This window comes from Nothoprocta perdicaria, unplaced genomic scaffold, assembly GCF_003342845.1.
Source record: "Nothoprocta perdicaria isolate Ctin4 unplaced genomic scaffold, notPer1 scaffold_395, whole genome shotgun sequence".
NCBI lineage: Eukaryota > Metazoa > Chordata > Aves > Tinamiformes > Tinamidae > Nothoprocta > Nothoprocta perdicaria.
In genome coordinates, this window is record NW_020455638.1 from 400,809 (window position 1) to 419,442 (window position 18,634).

The following is an 18,634-nucleotide window of genomic DNA, read 5'->3' on the forward strand; positions in this document are numbered from 1 at the left end:
AAATCTGTAAATTGCCAATATCCCACTTACTTTTTTTATTTGGCAGCTGCAACAAAAAAAAAATATAAAAACTCTTTAGTGCTTCTACACATACATTTATTAAGGAATTACTATCCATACTTCAGAAGACCTGCATCAAAATCTTCTTCAGAAGATTTTAATTTCAATTAAAATCTCTATAAGAGAAGTCACATTTAGCTTCTGCTTGTGATTTCTTATCAGTTACTAGAGCTTTCTGCTAGCTCTTAATCAGTTTGTACTTTTTGATCCTTCCTATTTATGGAATTATTCATGGGATAAAGAAGGGAGCATGATACATAGAAAGAATTAAACATCTCTAATCTCTATTGTAGAAAATCCTTCCGTACAAGATAATTCCCTTTATTGACAAGTGCATAGTTTGACTGCAGTCCACAGGCAAGAGGGAAAGGGTTTTTTTAATTTTTCGGTAGCCATCTTTAGCATTACTGCTATATTTCCCTTAGAATTGGAAACACAACAAAGCACTGGTCTTACTGTCATGGTTCAAGGCACCAGAAAGAAAAGAGAAAGCAGCAATTTCATCTTTTCGTTCTTCTCAGCATCTGAGGTGGTGACTAGGCTGTGTTGTTCTCAGTGACATAAGCCAGCAGGGCCCAGAGCAGCCAGCTGTGGTATCCTCTTTAATCCTCCCTCTGCAACTCGTCTTCTTTAATCCTAACTCTGTCCTCCTCTGGAAAGCCAGGATACTTTGACTCAAATGTGGATTGTGTTTTTCCATGGTCAAAGCTGAAAGCTGTCATGCTGTTCAGCACTTGGATAATCCAGCTGACACAAATCTATTTATATATTTACTTAATTAATTAATTTCATCCTCTTATAAATAAAGCATGGAGTGGGTGTGCTAGATCTACAGATTGCTGGGGCAGGGGCTGGAGTCTGTTGATGGTTATTCTTTTGCTCTCCATTACTGTAGATAAGAAAAGCTGAAAATGACTTACTTCTGCCTGAAGCATCCTGAGCTCACAAACTCCTTGATGTCCTGAGCTCACAATACATTTCCATACTTAGTGGTGTGGCTGCAGCCTACTTATTGCGCCCTTAGCTGCTGTGATGTTTTGCAGCGTGAGAGAGGAGTTATGTGCATTTTGGGTTTTGCAAAAGCTGAAAGTACCACACCAAGGAGAACAGAGCCTATTCCTTTCCAATCCACCATACCTACTCATAGGGATGGACCCATCCCTCAGCTTCAGCAAGCCCTGTCCTACCTATCGTTCTTGATCAAGTCCCTCGCCAGAAAGTCTTTTTCCCCAAGTCACAAATTGGGATGAATCTTCCCATTCTTTTTTTGAGATGGATGTAATTTTCCACTCTTCTTACTCTGCCTCCTCTTCCCAACTATGAGACTAACAAGCCCTCTGCACGTGCTTGATGACTCAGTTACTTGCAGTTTGTATTAGTAATGAAGGCCAGCTGAGTCTTGCTTCATGTGCTCTTTGCTGTTGTGTATTTAGACATTCCCCAAAATAGTCTAGAACTCATTTCTCAGAGAAAAGTAAGTTTGTGATTATATTAAGAACTTTAATAGAAGATTGCAGGAGGATGCAGTTAGCAATTGCTGTTCAGCACCTGCTCTGTACTGGTGGGAAGAGTAGCAATGTGTCACTCAAAATGGTAGCTGGCCTCATGGAAGATGAGTGAGGAATCCTGCAGCCATTAGCTATCACTGTGTCATTTGGCCTTTACATACTTTGCAAATTTGACATGGTTCCTGAAGATTTTGATATCTGGTAATAAACTTTAAAATTGTCTGATTTACAGTTGCAGTAAGTGCAGTGGTTTATCTCCCTACAGTGCTAAGACCTTTTTTTAATTCCTATTTTTCAATTTAGCCATTTCCTTCACTACAACATAAGTAAAACAATTTGCAAAGTTAAATTTCAGTCTTTTTTTTTTTGATGTGTTCTTATTGATGACTCTTTTTTTTTTTTCTTTAGAGAACATCTTTGTAAATTAAGTATTTCTTTGTAAACAGTAAACATGTACTTCTAATTATTGCTAGGGATGGTAGTTTGTTATCCCATTGTATTGTCCCAGGATGTGTTTGTGGGTAGAAAACATCATGTGTGAAATAACGGMCGAACACATTTTTTAATATTAAATGTAAAAGAAAGTTTCATCTAATGTAAGTTTGACATCACCTATTTGGTTTACAAAGAATATATAAAGCCATTTTATTTGTATTGCTATTGTCAACAACTAAAAATCCCCAATAAATATTCATCCTGTTCATCAGCCCAATATGCAATTCTCTATTCTGAAAAACAATTAACAGAATACATTGTGACTATAATAGAGTTTATTTGCAAATATTTGCAAGGGGATTATCTGAATTACAGATTAAGCAGGTTTACCTTCCCCTTTCACTCCTGATCAGTGTCACACGCTGCTTCTTGCAAGTCTTGCAAGTCCATGCAGTCTTCACCAGGATTTTCTCTTTTTTTCATTAATGTCTAAAATTGTATCTGTTTTCTATGAAGGATTTTGAAGATATATCCAAAAATAAAGTTATATTCTGATGTTCTAAGTTACATAGATTTTTATGTTGCAATTTTTGTTTTCTTACATCTGTCCTACTGTACCACCACGGCAACTGAGAATTCACTGGGTGAATCTTTTAAACTACTTTCAGGATAGTGACCAAATTACTGCTTTTCACAAAATGGATTTAATTTGCCGATTCTCATATTTCTCTTTCATGCAACAGTTTCATATCTCAGGACAATTTTCTTTTTTTATTCTTTTGCCTTTTTTTTTTTTTTTCCAAAGCTGCCCCAGTTTAAACACATGTGGCTATTGGACTGCAGATACCTGGTAACTGCCTGTAATGGCACTGTTATGTCTAAGGCAATATTTGTGTATATTTGTAATTTTAATGTTTTTAGAAAAGAAGGGAAAATCCATGCTTATGAGTATAATGCTTATGAGATCAATTTTTAAGGCGTTTTGTTTTTTCCTCTCTGGTATACAGAATGCTTTTAATAGCCCTCTGATGCTTATTCTTGGACTCTTCCTCTCTGTCTTCCAGGCTCTGACAGAGATGGCAGACACAGCTCCTAGGAGTTTCCTCGTTGTCTTTCCGGTTTTATTTATCATATTGCTTCCTCCTATTACCCTGTTCATTCCATGGAAAGCARGAAGAGATCCGGAAGACACAGGGGACACACCTCTCAGCGCATCTGCAGAAGCATTAAAGCAATTCCCAATGACTCTAACTGAAGACATCACCTTCCAATGCAAGGTAATAGCAGAAAACCTAGGTCTGTGTTAGGCTTTGGGATTTTGATTGAACACCARAATTCAAAGTTAAGAGACTAAAGAATAGAATTTAAAGAACAGCAGTATGTATGTAAGACATGACAGGTAAGTTCAAGGAAATTGAGCAGCTTTAACTGTAACACTGCTGTAACCGTGTAACTGTAACCATAAACATTTGAAGGTCTGGGCAATAAATATTCAACAGTAAGTGTTCTTTTCTAATATTTTTGACTTGATCAGCAAAAATAAACCATTTCTGAACACATGAATATGGAAAATAAAGCCATATGTCTTTGCTCTACATCATGACGGGTAGAAAAGTAAGTGATAATGGGTAAAGTCTATCTGACTTTAAAAACCCATTTTTATAGCTGTCTGTAGTTTTAGCTATCTCTCCAGTGCAGAGGAGGAAGTGTTTAGAGATGTGTCAAATGTGTGGCAGACCATCTGTGACTTACTTTGAAGAGCTGCAAACTCTGCTAATTTGAATTCTGTTTTGGCAAACAACATTGGGGAGAGATCTTACCAGATTCAGTGGGCAGARAGTAGGTTTGAAAGTTCAAATGTAATTCAGTTTCAGGTATCCCAGCTCACCTACCATTACTGTGATTGCAATTGGGATTTTACAGCAAACTTTCTTATATATATGACTATCCAAGGTATTTAGAAGATAGATCTATCATTTTTATTCTATTTTTTTTTTCAACTTCAGAACAGTCCATCAAAATGACAAAGCCTTTTGCTGAAGAGCACAGAGCACAGAGAATTGCTGTCATAATAGTTTGTAGTATTTTACTGGCAAGATAAGCACTGTATTTGAGGCCTGTGCTTAAAGTGCAATGACCTGGATTGCATATTGTGCTGGTAACCTTTTATTGAGTAAAATGAGAGTTTAATGCTGATGTGCTTGACTGCAGAACTTTTTTATTTATTTATTGTCCAAACAATAAATACCTATTTTTGTTAAGCAAATGGATCTAGAGCTGGGCACAGTGGCTAATTGTGCTGAGACAGACATGGTCAGCCAGGTTCAGCCACAGCCCAATCTGTACTTGCTCAGGTCTCAACAGGTGCAAATGTTGATACTGAATTAAAGAAAGAAAGAAACAAACAAACAAACAAAAAAAACAGTTCACTAGATTTGTTTTTTGTTTTAAGTACAGCCTTTGAGCATATCAGTGGACACTATGAAAGGTCTATTGCTGAGGTGATTTATGGCTTTAAAGTTCTTCTGTAATAATGAAAGATATCTGAAAATGATAAAGGCAGTTGCCTATATAAACATTCCCTTTTCTTCCTGGGATTCCTCATAACCTGTTTCTTATGTAGTCTAAGTAGTTCTTTATTACGTTTTTATACTCATTGATTTACATAGGGTTATCTGTGCTAATGATCGAGATAAATTAAGTTCCTTCAAGAGAAAGCAGAGGTAGGCATATTTGCTTTTGGTTGTACATTAGACATTATATGTGGGTGAAAAAAACATAACTACTGAAATTTTCAAGAGATACTACTTTACTCAACTCTAGATAGATAGCTATAGTGGACTTTAGGTATAAACTGATGACAGATCTGAAAAATTAGAAGATGAGGTGGAAGGTATGTAATGTAGGCATATGCATATTTATATATTTATTTATAGGACTATATTCAAATCTAGTCCTGCATTTTCTTCATTTTTTCTCAAAGGTAGCCCAAAATGATATGCTTTATTTCAGATGTAATATTACAACATACTAATATAGTAGTATAACAAAATATCTCATTTTACCTCATATGTATTTATCTCAAAATATCTSATTTTTAGGATTGCTCAACAATAATTAAAAGCTATTATTTTGGATACTTAAGAGAAAGATTTGTTTTGCTTAYCCATTACCAACCTTTTAAGCATCTATCATCTATGATTTGTAATATTATAAGTTATGGATAAGTGGAGGCAGGTAATAAAGAGGCAGGTTTAAGAAGGATGCACAATAGCATCTCTAATTTTGTATAGAGTTCTTAAAGGAAAATTATAGAAACAAAATTTGGCATCACTCAAAATGAATGTTCACGCGGAATCATAGGACATTTTCTAAATTATTAGATTCATATATTCTGGATGTATGTTTTTATAATCTAAAAAGTCAGCAGGTTCTAATAGAATATGTAACTTCAAAAAGATCAGATCTGTTTACTAGGTCTTACACTAATTCAATTTCTATGTTCCCTGAAACTATGTAGCACTTGCCATATGGGAATGATTTAATCCTTATTCTTCATATTCTATGATCTTTAATCTTCTGTGGTAAAATATTTTCACCAGATGATAAGGTAAATCCTGTAAACCATTTGTTGTCAAACAGAAAAGTCTCAGCCAAAAGCATAAATTATTTCATCCATCAACAGATAAACCTATGAAAAGACCAAATCACCAAATTTACAGATTTTTTTTTGATGTCTTTCACATTTTGTTCTGGCTTGAAAATTCCTACAAGGTTATGGCTTGCTCAAGTAATAAGAAATAGATGAAAGATCAGTAAACATCAAAAAGAGCAGAAATATTGATAAGTTGTATTATTTTATACATGTCTCCTTTCATCCTTATACTTTTTTAAAAATAATCAAGTGGAACAATGCCGGTTCACTTAATCATCCATAACTCCTAGCTCCAGGCTGTAGAAGAAAAGGTTACATCTGTCAACTGGAAGATGTATTCCAGAGAACGGTTTTCAAATCATTCACATGTCACTTCCAAACATATAATTTCTAAAGTCTATTAGTAGTAGACCAAATACTATATAAGTCTATATAGTAGTAGTCAAAGTATGTGTATATATATAGTGTGTATATATATACCTCAACACACATATGTATATATACATATACTAGTACATTAATGTACTAGTATATGTATATATATGTATATGTTATATATACGTGTATACTAGTGTGTGTATATATATATACACACTATATATAAGTATACTAGTACACTAGTGTACTAGTATATATGTGTGTGTATATAGTGTGTATATGTATATATACACACTACACTATATGTACTATTTAAAACATTGAATTATTCTTTATACATTTTTGCTTGTCCTGAGAAGAATGTCCATTTCACTGAGTGAAACAGATTTCTGGTAGTGGTATAGGGATTATGCCATATATCCAAAGAAAGAAAGATATATGTCAAAAATATTAAGTCTCATCAAACATTGACTATCAAGAATCAGCAAATTAATCTTRTTATTCCACATTCATGGAGTACACAGATTTTCTATAAATATGACTATGCTTTTTTTTTTCCTGTTTCATAACCATCTTCAGAAGTTAGCTGAGTTGGAAGGCAAACCATTGGAAATCTTAATATTTACAGAATAAACAAAACATTGATACATACAGGAAATCGTTCCATCTGTTTTACTTGGATTTTTGAAAATAACTAGAAAGTACCCAAGGAACCTTTAGTTAATGGAAAGTAATGTTAGCAAAGACCGTAGTTTAATCTCAGAAGTAATAATACGGCAGTAGGAGGAAACTGTGGACATGAACTTCTTCAGCATGTTATTAGACCAAGKCACTTAATATCCGTGTTTCAATATTTGGTTGCTATGGCACTCAGTGTGTTAAGTTAGATAGGTAAGCTTTCTAGCCAGTAGCCCATGTGTGTTACCAGCTAACATTTCACTAATCTTTTAATGGAARAAATTACTTTGGGTAGACACTCAGCCATCGTCTGCATTTCTTTCTTTTCTTGATTTTTCTGTACATACACAGGTGCATGTTCAATTAATGAAAATTGTTTTGACTCGGCATGAAAAGGAGGGCAAAAGAATAAAGGTAAAAAAATTAAAATAGCATCACACTTCATCTAGTTTATGATTAATTGGATAAATTATTKTTATCTTTTGTTCAAATACCATTATCAGACATTATAATGTTTGTCAATATATAAAGTTATTTTTCCGTTCTGTCATCAGCAGATATTTTTTAGGAACATGTCTAAGCTGAAGAGTGACTGCTTCTATATAGACAGACCCAATCTAGTTTTAAGCAGCAGCTCAGTTAGTGCTATTGATACAACCACAACTGCCATTAAAACTGACTTTGGATGAAACCATTCAAATGGTACTATATCTATTTGGGACCTGATGGATGGATGGAGTATCTGACCTTGGCTATTTAAGCAAATTTGTATCAAAAGCCTTACATATTTTAGTTACAAAGATGTAAGTATGTGTGGCCATTCATGCCTTGTTCCTTTGCAATAAAAAATGGCTCAAATATTATATCTTACTCCAGCACTGAGAGCCCCATTTTGTGTTCTTCTTTTTCTGTGCATCAGGATCAAATATGAGATAAAACGTAGTCCAAAGCTAAAGCTCTTAGAAAACATCTATTTTGGCAGCTAAAAGACATGCTTCCCAGAGACAAAGAGCAGAAAGAACAGCCTCCCAGAAATCTTTAGTGAGTACTTGTCTCATGAAAGATATATTGTAACATATCCAAAACGAAAAAAAAAAAAAAAAAAAGTTTCCTAGAAATGTGATCACCCGTGACATAAATAGTTCTGTCTTAAGATCATCAGATCAACTCTCAACTGTCGCACATAATGGTTTTCCCATCTCTAAGTGGATAAGTGAATGAAAAGATGAGTGAAAGAATGAATATCATGTAAGTAAATGTTTGATATGGTTGAAGGTGCTGAACAGAATGGATCTTAACCAAAAGTATATCTGAGAAATCTATATGCTAATTGTTTATATTACCTTTMTGTACAAGCCATGGAAATAGAGCTTCTTTAGTAAAGAAGTCTTTAGTGACTTCTGTCACTAGAGGAGGTGCTTCTAACCAAAGTGAGCAAGACTGCCAAAGTTTCCCAGGATACGTCTTTAGACCTTACTTTGTTTTTCTCTCAACCTTTTCCTGTGCTATTCTTTCTGCTTTGAGTACTTTTGAGTCAGAGGTTTGATGTTTTTTGGCAGTGATCATGACAATCCCTAATGTAGACTTGTCAGTAAATAATGGAGTGGCTTTGGCTGCCTGAATTTCTATTGTGTTTGAAAGTAGTGACATCAAGAAAAAATATTTACTTTGCTGCTGCTAGTCCCACAGTTTGGGACTTTTCTTAAATGTGAATTGTGTAGGGCATTACTGAGAAAAGCACTGCACCAATTTGGTCAACAGTTCRTGAGTAATAAACATAGGAAGTTTGATGAATGTCATATATTGACAAGCACAATGCCCCTTGGGTTCATTGCAAGGTGCTTTTTTTGCCATTAGTTTTTCATTAATAAAAAAAGATATTATCTGGCATCTCCCAGAGCCAATATTCTGATGGTCTTCATTTTGTTGTGCAAACACACAAAAGCATTAAACTGATTCAAGTACATTATTTAAGTTGTATGACTTCAGTTGGGAAGTACTATCTAAGGTATTTAACAAATACATTGTTTATATCCTCTCTGATATCATTTGCTGTTTTTTATTTGGGAATAGTTTTCTTATTTTTTTTTAGAGAAAACTCTAGAAATACCAAAGCTGGAACAACATAGAACTAGATGATAACTTAATTGCACTGGAAAAGCATTTCTAGGAGAGATGAAAGAGATGATGGCACAGCTGTAGAAGAACTAACACATGCTGTCTATATGTGATTGGATTGTAGTACATAGAGGAAATAGGATGAACAGCTATAAATACAGCTATTTGAATTCTGTGTGCCTTTATACAATCTCCTTCAGAACTGTGAAAAAATCAACTTGCAATAAGCAAATGGGAGTTCTTATTTGCTTGTTGTCATACAAATTTTAAACAGACTTAAGCAGTAGAATAACACTATCACATATAAATTGATATTCTGATGGTTTCGGAAGAAACCAGAAGAATTAAAAAAAAAAAAAAAAAAAAAAAAAAAAAGCAGCGGTGGATTTGCTAATATTCTGTGTTGCTGAGATTCAGTCTTTAAAGGTTTTTTATATGCCTCAACAACATTGCACTGAAGAACCCAGAAATGCAAAGAGTGGCGCACATAGTTAAAATTTTGGAGGAGGAATAAAATATTTTGCAAAAATATACTTCTTGCATTTGGCAGAATAACTGTACTCAAAAGATATACAAAATTGAATTTGAAATGTTCTGGCTTCTGGCTAAGATTGCATATTATCTCTAACCCACTATTTAAATTTCTGTCTACAAAAAAAGACATCAAGTGTCATTGATGTGAAGAATAAAAAAAATGCTCTATAAAATATTCCCTCAATAATGTTTTATCTTTTGAAAAGATTTGCATATTAATACATCTATTTTTGACAAAAAAAGTAATATGGATAAAACAGTATATATGAATCTAAACATTTCTGTAGCTTTGAAGTATAATTGAGTAGCTGAAAGAGATACTACTATTACTTAGCAATACCTTGAAATTATGTACATTAAGTTTCACAGGATTTACTACTAAGGATTTTATTTGGAGGAACAGTTGTTTTATATGTGTGAGTACAATTAATATCTTGGCTTGTGCTCTCRCTGCCGCTGTGCTGATGCCAAGGAAGAGTGTACCAGACCAGACTTTTAAATTCTCTTTCATTTGGTTGGCTAGATGGTCTCCAGAGGCTGGGGTCTTCCAACCTCAGGCATTTTGTGATTCTCTACCTCTCTACCAGCATATGCATMGCAAATTCCTAGGTCTAAGAGGTCCTTCCTGCAGCCTTTTCTCTCGGTATTTTGCCTCCATAACTGTCTCGGGAGCATGCTGTGCTGCACAACTGTCATTTGGAGAGGGATCTCATGGCAGCTCACATTGAGTCTACAGACAGGTTTTTTAGAAAAACATGCAATGAAAAACCAACCCAAGGGGGTAGGTGTATTTGGAGTAATACTGCACAGAAGTAAAATGAAGCTGAGAGGAGTAGGTATCTGGTATTGAGTGAAAAAGTAATGACATTATTTTCTGTGCATCTGTGGTTTTCAGAACTATATAGTGGTATTGTCCAAGGAAGAGATGTGTTTGATGGTGCTGGCAAAAGGAAGGTGGAAGAACATCAGGACACAGTTGCTCCCCCGTGTATGGTCTAGGCTCTCACTCCCTGTTTAAGTCAGTCATTTTAGACTGCAAGGACATGTTGGCAGGTATGGTGTAACAAGGCGATATTAGATTATGAGTTAATATAGTGATTTGAATGGAAGGACTTCCTGTCAAAATAACAGAAATTATAGAATTAAAAATTAAGTATTTCTGAATGTGAATCTGTAATTAGTAGATGCATCTTTTAAGYGACTGGCCTGCCTTGCTAATCTGTGCAATAACGGATTTGTTATAAAGGATTTGTGGAGCTGGAAAGAAATGCTTAYTCTGTTTTTAATGCAGGTGTTTTCCACTTTCTCAATTCTGCATTTAGCAAGCTTAATAGTCATCTTCCAATCTGAACAAATTATTTATTAGTATGATGAGGTACTTCATTTTTTTCATGGCAGTGCAATTTGCGCTTTCTAGTAGAGATATCATTAAGAAACAAAAGGTAGACTTTGCTTCTTTGGTGGAATGTTGAAGAAATTAAGGTGGATGTCATATGGCTTCAGGAATGGGAATGAGTCATATTGCGTAGGTTGATGTTTGAATTACAGAGATACGAGAAGAGTATTKGTATAGCTGGTATGCCATTTATGGGTTTTATGTGCATGAAATTGAATATTTTTAGGAATTGCAACCCAGACTAAAAGGGAAAGTTACTGTGGTTTTCATGCCTATAGGTATTTGGTATTTGTTTTGAATATCTTTGAGGCAACTATTTCCTAACGGAGAATAAATACTGCTTATATAATGTATTTCTGTTTTGATTATTATTATTATTACTTCTAGATGATATTTGTTGTACAATAGCTATCCTGTTTCATGAACTGTAAGATGAATTCAAGGGTAGCATCATTGTATTCTGTGATTTTTATGAGGTATTAACATGCATGAATCATTAGTCCAAGATGTAATAGAAGCAAGAGATTGACAGCTGAAAAAGGGTTGCRTGTTTCTAGTGATATGAAAACTATCCGTTGTTAAAAAAATATGCAGCTAACAGGATGTATAGAATACTCGTCTTTTTGATGAAGGATGCAAACCAAACCCTAAACAACTTGATTAGGAATAAATTTCCCCTCCTGTATAATTTTATCAAAACCTTATTAGGGTATGTCCATTAGAGACAGAATGCTGGGCTACAGTGGGCAACTTTTACAATACCAAACAGTAATTAAGCTTTTGTGAATAATTCATGTTTTATACTACYTGTGGGGAAAAATAAAAGAAGATTCTTGGCACACTGGTTTCAGCCCCCTTTTTTTTTCCCCATGCCAAAATGAAATCCTGCACTTTTCCCATGCTATTTTTATCGGAGTGAAACATTCCTGTCAATATGAAATAAGAAAAAAAATGCGTATGAGGGTCTAGATTCATAAAATTAATGGCGAAGTAGTCACTTTCTTCCCACTTGCAGTAAGTAGCTTTGAGTTGTCACCTGCACTGAAAAAGGAAATTGTTATTCTCAGGAGATGTGAATTTAATTATTGAATCTAATCTAACTACTGTAAGGTAAGTATCCTAAGGCCTTGCCTTTTGATGATCTTTGAATGTCTTTTGCTGTCTCTGAGACTACTTGAGTGTGTGTTACAGATGTAAACATTTTCAAAGGGGGCATACAGAAAATCCAAATCAAATATAAGCTAGTGCTATAATGATTGTGAAAAATATCTCTCAGCTTAGAAAACCCTGTCAAGATTCTCAGGCCTGTACCATTAGTGAAGTGCCACTAGAAAGGTTCAAGTTTTAAACTTTTGCAATTCTCAATTTTATCTCCTATTTAAATGAAAAATGGGATGATTGTGCAAAAATCTAATTTGTTTGTCATTGACTTTATCTGCTTAAAATAGCATTTTTATAACTCCCTCCTGGTTTTATGTTCAACAGCACCTTCAGGCTTGAAGGAATCTCTATACCTACAAAGACATCGGTTAATTTCTTGCMTATCAGCTTCGTCATTGTGACTTCTTGCAGGCCAGATCTGAAAGCCACCAGGAACCTGACCCTCCTTGGTGCATGGAGAAGTCCTTGGTGTTGGAGCACAAGTGATTACATTGGAATCAGCATTGATCGTCCAGCTTGGATCTGACAGCTATGAGCTGATCCTGGCAAAAGCCACAGCCTTAAATCACATTCAGTCAGAGGAAAGAATGAAAGGGAGCCGAAGTCTTGCCCCCTTACAGAAACTGTCCTCTCTCAACCTGACACTCTGGTTCTGCACTGAGCAAGCAGAGCAACAAACAGTGAGTTTTTCATGGGGCCCAGCCAGCATCCAAAAAAAATTCAATATGTAGCCAAAAGGAAAAATGATGTATTTAGGTGATAGCAGGAAATGAATGTGTTTACTGCAAAGAAGGAGTGCTGCTGTCTGAGGTGAAAGAAGATCTCTGTCATCCCTTGTATATATTCAAAGCCATACAGGAACAAGGCACCAGTGATGTTAAATTGCTTCAAAGGATGCCACCTCCTGTCCTCCACCCAGATCTGAAGAAGTTCAGCTGTTACAGATTTCGTCTCAATGCACTTCTAGTATTTGCACTGTCACTTCCATTCAGGGTAATGATGTGTGCCACCGTTTGCACAGATGGCCCGGAAGACTTTTAATCACAACAAGCGATATTTTAAAGGGGATCTACATACTTACCGAAAAGTAAAAACTGAAGAATTGTTCTCTCTTTCACAGTGGTGATCTGTCCACTGAGAGGATTCTGGTTCATTCTTAGGTTTAAATGTATATATATATATGTATACATACATCTCTACATATGTATGTATATGAAAAAGCAACATGATGAGGTGGATTTGAAAAAGGATATTTTTTTAATAGCATCCATTTTTTATCATGTTATCAGCCAAGAAACTTAAAACTCTCAAAATTTGAACTATCAATATTTTAAAGGGGATCTACATACTTACTGAAGAGTAAAAACTGAAAAAAAAACCACATTTTTTTCTCTTTCACAGTGGTGATCTGTCCACTGAAAGGATTCTGGTTCATTCTTAGGTTTAAATGTATATATACATATACATACATCTCTATATATGTATGTATATGGAAAAAAATCAACATGATGAGGTAGATTTAAAAAAGGGATATTTTTTAATAGCATCCATTTTTTTTTATCATCAGCCGAGAAACTTAAACTATCGAAATTGGAACTATTGATATTTTAAAGGGGATCTACATACTTACTGAAAAGTAAAAACTGAAGAAAAGAATTGCTCTCTCTGTGGTGATCTGTCCACTGAGGGGATTCTGGTTCATTCTTAGATTTAAATATATATGTACATATATATTCATCTCTCTCTATGTACGTATGTATATGAAAAAGCAACAACATGATGAGGTGGATTTAAAAAGGGATTTTTTAATAGCTTTTTTTTTAATCACATTATCAGCCAAGAAACTTAACCTATCAAAATTTAAACTCTTGATGTTTTAAAGGGGATCTACATACTTACTGAAAAGTGAAAACTGAGCAATTGCTTTCTCTTTCACAGTTGTATTTTGTCCACTTAAAGGATTCTGGTTCACTCCTACGCTTAAATGTGTATATACATATACATACATATATGTGTATATATATGTGTATGTATATGTGTATATATGTGAGAAAACATTCACATCATAATAATGTGGATTCAAAAGAGGGTTATGATATTTTAATAGCATCCATTTTTATCATATTAGCAGCCAAGAAATATAAACTCTCAAGTTACACATGTAGAATGTTCCTATTTGAACACTGACATTATCCTTCTGTCACTGTTAAAGAAGTCATTTGTAATATGTATTTGACATAAAATTTTTCTAGCCATTTATCTATACTTCATGAAGAAATGTAACAGACAAACAGCAGTTTCGGTTTATTTTTCTAAATAAATGTGTTGTTTGTATTATTTTCAGTCATACATTTTGGCTGGTTTTCATCTTCAAAAATGATTTAAAGACAGAACCAAAATGCAGAAATTGTTTGTTCATGTTAAGCTGTAATGATTTGCAGACCAAAAGCTTTAAGATAAATGTTGTATTTGTAAAATGATATAGTATATTTATACAGGCACATATGTATGGAAAATTAGAGAACATATTTTAACTCTTAATTTCAGAATATATTTTATTTTAATATCCACATGAAGAAGTCTAAATATATAATGGGATAGGTTTTTTACTTTCACTAATTTTTAGCAAGTGAGACTTTGGATGCTTAGGAATGAAAAGAATGTAGATTAGTAACGGCAATTTCCCAAATTACACACAGACCTTTTATCAACTGTCTTACTTTATTTGAGAACTGTTTWTTGGGTAGTATTTTGTGTTAGGCTTTCTTGTTTGGTTTGGTTTGTTAGATTGTTATTTTTTTGTTTGTTTGTTTGGGTTCTTATTTGGGCATATAACAAGACCATAAAGAGAATACTATTTGATCACCTGAAAACTTGGATAAAGAGATTGTTCATTACAACCATTTACAGTTTACAGTTAAGAACAGTCATTGTTACCAATCTACTGAAATGTTTATTATCACATCATTGAACATTTTGATGCAAGATCTGTTTTGAATAAAATATATATTTTCCTTTTTCCTTAGTCCTTTAGCCTGTGCGTAATTTTAAGAGAAAAGTAAAGCATGCATCTTCTAGTGAACTAAAAATATTTGTCCTAAATTCTAGCCACTTGTGGTGATTTATAAAGCTGAACAAGTTTTAATATATTTTTGCTGCTCTATGGAACCTATCAATTCACTGCGCACTAATTTATATTCTTGCAAAAAAAATGGCAAGTCCAAAACTCTTTTTATCTGTGAATTAGATTCATAGTGGGCAGATGTTTTAATTATGTATTGCTCGACTCTCATGTACTAACATGTGCGTGTGTACCATTACCTATTGATGAATGAAATGTCAGCTTTGCTGAGTAAGTGTCCTTAGTCTTCCTCACATTACTGTACTTTTTTGGAGAAAGAGCTGAGCTTTGTCTTTGCTTGTCATTCTGAAGCCATAAATAGCTTTTACAACTTTTCAGAAAGTCACCAAATGAAATAATTAAAGGATTGTTATTTCCCTGCTCTGTACCCTCTATTCAGAGCAAAACTTGGAGTGATATCCATTTAAAAATATATTTATTTTATTTTATTTTATTTTATTTTATTTTATTTTATTTTATTTTATTTTATTTTATTTTATTTTATTTTATTTTATTTTTTCTATCCTATTTTCTCCTTTATGTTATTCATAAATTAAATCCTTGAATATCTTAAAGGATGATGGCTGCAGTTTGTTCTCATATACTTTAGGTTATGGTTGGCTAAGTCACTATGACTTCTCATTTCTGTGTCTTCAGAATAGTGTATTCGGTCACACAATTGGCATGGTTGTGCATGTGCCCTCTTTGGATAACTGGTGCTTTACAAYTGGAGAACTTACATATTCAAATTGAAACTAGCATTCATAGCTCTTTTATGAAAATACAACATTACAGAAACAGGAAGAAAATTCCCATTTTGGAAAAAAGGGAAAGCTCTTCTGTTTGTACACGGAAGTGCATTCATCTAATATTTTAAAAAAGCTCAATAAAAATAYAGTGAACTAACGCATTACTACTTGCAAATACATTTCTGCTATGCTAACCCAATTCTAGATCAGCTTCTGTGTAGTATTTTTATTGTACAAAAACCACCTGAAATTCAGCACACAATTTTCCTTAGAAAAACACAGGAGATAAGATCAATAGTGACCTGGTGCCAGCAGAGATTTTATGCTATGTATGTGATGCAAAAATAATAAACATATAAGAGCACGCAAGCCTAATTTGAGAGACATAAATATAATTTGAAGAGGACATTGCAAATTGTGCTTCACATCATCAACATGCTGCTGGTTGCAGCTCTGAATTAACTGAGAGTTCATGTGTTAGAGGATGGAAATTTTAATGCACACACTTGGTATCAGATTCTTCTATCACTTAGCATTGAGGCAAATCCACGTTTCTTCATTTTTTTAGATTTAGATTTAAATCAGCTGTAACTAAGTGTTGTGATTTAGAATTTTGCAATTATTCTGCTGAGATTACACAGGAAGATAAAACTGCTGGGATTTGAGGAACTGTTGGCAAATACTTAACACTGAAATATTTTTATAGATTTAAAAACCAGAAGGGACAATTAGACTAATTAATTTTGCACACTGTTGCTGTCAAGTTCATCATATCACCATATTTTTCCCACAGTCTTAGCTTGAAACACTTTGGCAAGAATCTTTCCAACTAAGTTCATTTTATAATGACCGATTTTAAGCACCAGTGCCTTCTGGTATATTTATGAGGCTGTTCTATGTAGGCACTTCATGCAGAACTGGTTCTAGCATGAGCAGACACTGTCCCATTATGATMTGAAATTACTGGTATGCTTCAAATGTGCAAAAAGAAAAAAAAAGTCTGGCACTTTTGAATGTGTTCACAAGACATGTTTTCAGTACTTGTATTTCTTTAAGCATAAAGATTGCTTTCAGTTTCTTTCAGTTCATGAGAAAATTGAGGAAATGTTGAAATACTTATTTTGTAAAATGGAGGGAAAAGCAGTTGTCTCAAGTATCACATGGTATATAATCTTGAAGGATAGGATATGATCCCTGATGAGGATGCACATACGGTATAAAACAGAGCTCTCCAATGACACTGGGAATAAAGCCTGCATGCAAGAGTCATCCTGGTGCTGCTGTATTGCCTGGGGAAGGTGGGAGGTGAGCCATGTTCTGGTGSAACATCTGTACATTTATTCCTGAAGGCACACCCAACCTCATCCGGAGACACGTGCCTGCMAGCTGCAAGCACAAGCGATGTGTGAAATATCATCTTGGGTCAGGGAAGTCTGCCAGTGAACCCTGTGGAGAAGCTTGTTGCTGCAGGATCTCCAGGAGCCCATGGCAGGAAAACTGGAGCCATGAGCTTCTGGATGCAAAATTTGAACAGTAGGAAACAAGTTGTAAGCCTCAATCTCTTCCATAATGTGCTCTGAATTATGCAGTGGTGGAAAGGTCGGGGGGACCAGTGGGGAAAGGTCAGTTTATGATGGCTAATTTCATGTCCTTGATTAATTGTCCTTTTGTTGGTTTATGAGTAATTTATATAACTGTGTAAAGCAGCAGTTTTGACAGTATTGGTACAACAGACCTGTCTCTCTACAGTGACCTTCCCTGAGTTGCAGAGAGGCTGTCAAGAACTATTTTGATGTGTAAATGAAAATGATGTAAGGAAAAGATTCAGCATCAACAAAAACCAAGGTGGCCTCAGGAATACCAGATCTGGTATGCCTGTAAGGGATGACATCTACATCAAGGTCATACATGAGTCTCCTGAATGAGTGAGAACATGGTGTGGAAGAACAGTTGCTTGGACGCTTCACAACTCCCCAGGTAGTTGTGTAGGAGTGAGTGAAGGACAAGACTGATCCTATAGAAGTCAGACTTAACCAAGTGACATTTAAATAAAGGACAATAAAGAACCACAAGTTTTCTTGGAGATCTGACAAAACTAACCTATTAGTTATTACAGATTAGATAGTTGCAGATCTCAGGAGTAGCAAAAGCTACATTTTGTATATCAGTGGACCTAGTTCTTAACATTTTAATGAAGAGCTTCTGTCTGCACTCAACATTTCTGCAGGATTGCAGAAGCCAAAAATCTCACCCAACACTTGTGCTTAACTGCAAAATTTCATAAAAATATGGACTTTTGCAAGGAAGAAATTTGAAGTGATTACGAAGAGAGCTACATCATGGCAAATGGCATGGTGACTGCTTAAAATTGTCTTTGGAAGCACTGAGCAATAGTGCTTAGCAAGGAAAAGACCCAAAAGGAAGGCACCACAACTATAAGCAGCAGTATAGCACAAACTGTTGAAAGCAAGAAGGTTCCCTTCAGAAAGCTGAATCCTTTAGAAAGTCTTATGAAGAAAATGGAAAGGACTGTATATTTTATAAGGTTATAAATAAATAAAAAATAAATAAACACACAGCAAGACAAAACAAAATAACTGCACGAGWCATAAAGTTTAAGGAACTTTCTTGAACAGCAGCAGAAAATTGGGCAGAAAGTGTGCAGTGCCAAGAGATAATCAAAGAAAATAGAAGCACTGAGAAGAAGCTACAACGACAAAATTATTTTAATCTTTTATTTCTCTTTTCACTATAGAYAGGTTTAGACAAGTTTGAGTAGATTCCTGAACAGGAACTGTTCTTTATGGGAGAACTCAACAAAAGTTTCAGTATGAGGTGGTT

At 34.5% G+C, this 18,634-nt stretch overlaps 1 long non-coding RNA gene across 1 annotated transcript; it reads left to right on the forward strand.

The window, feature by feature from the left end:
- Positions 1-3,072: 3,072 nt before the first annotated feature.
- Positions 3,073-12,798, forward strand: LOC112952201. Its single transcript, XR_003250345.1, has 2 exons — positions 3,073-3,280; positions 12,248-12,798. It is a non-coding gene; the product is annotated as an uncharacterized LOC112952201 (long non-coding RNA).
- The last annotated feature ends 5,836 nt before the right edge of the window (positions 12,799-18,634 follow it).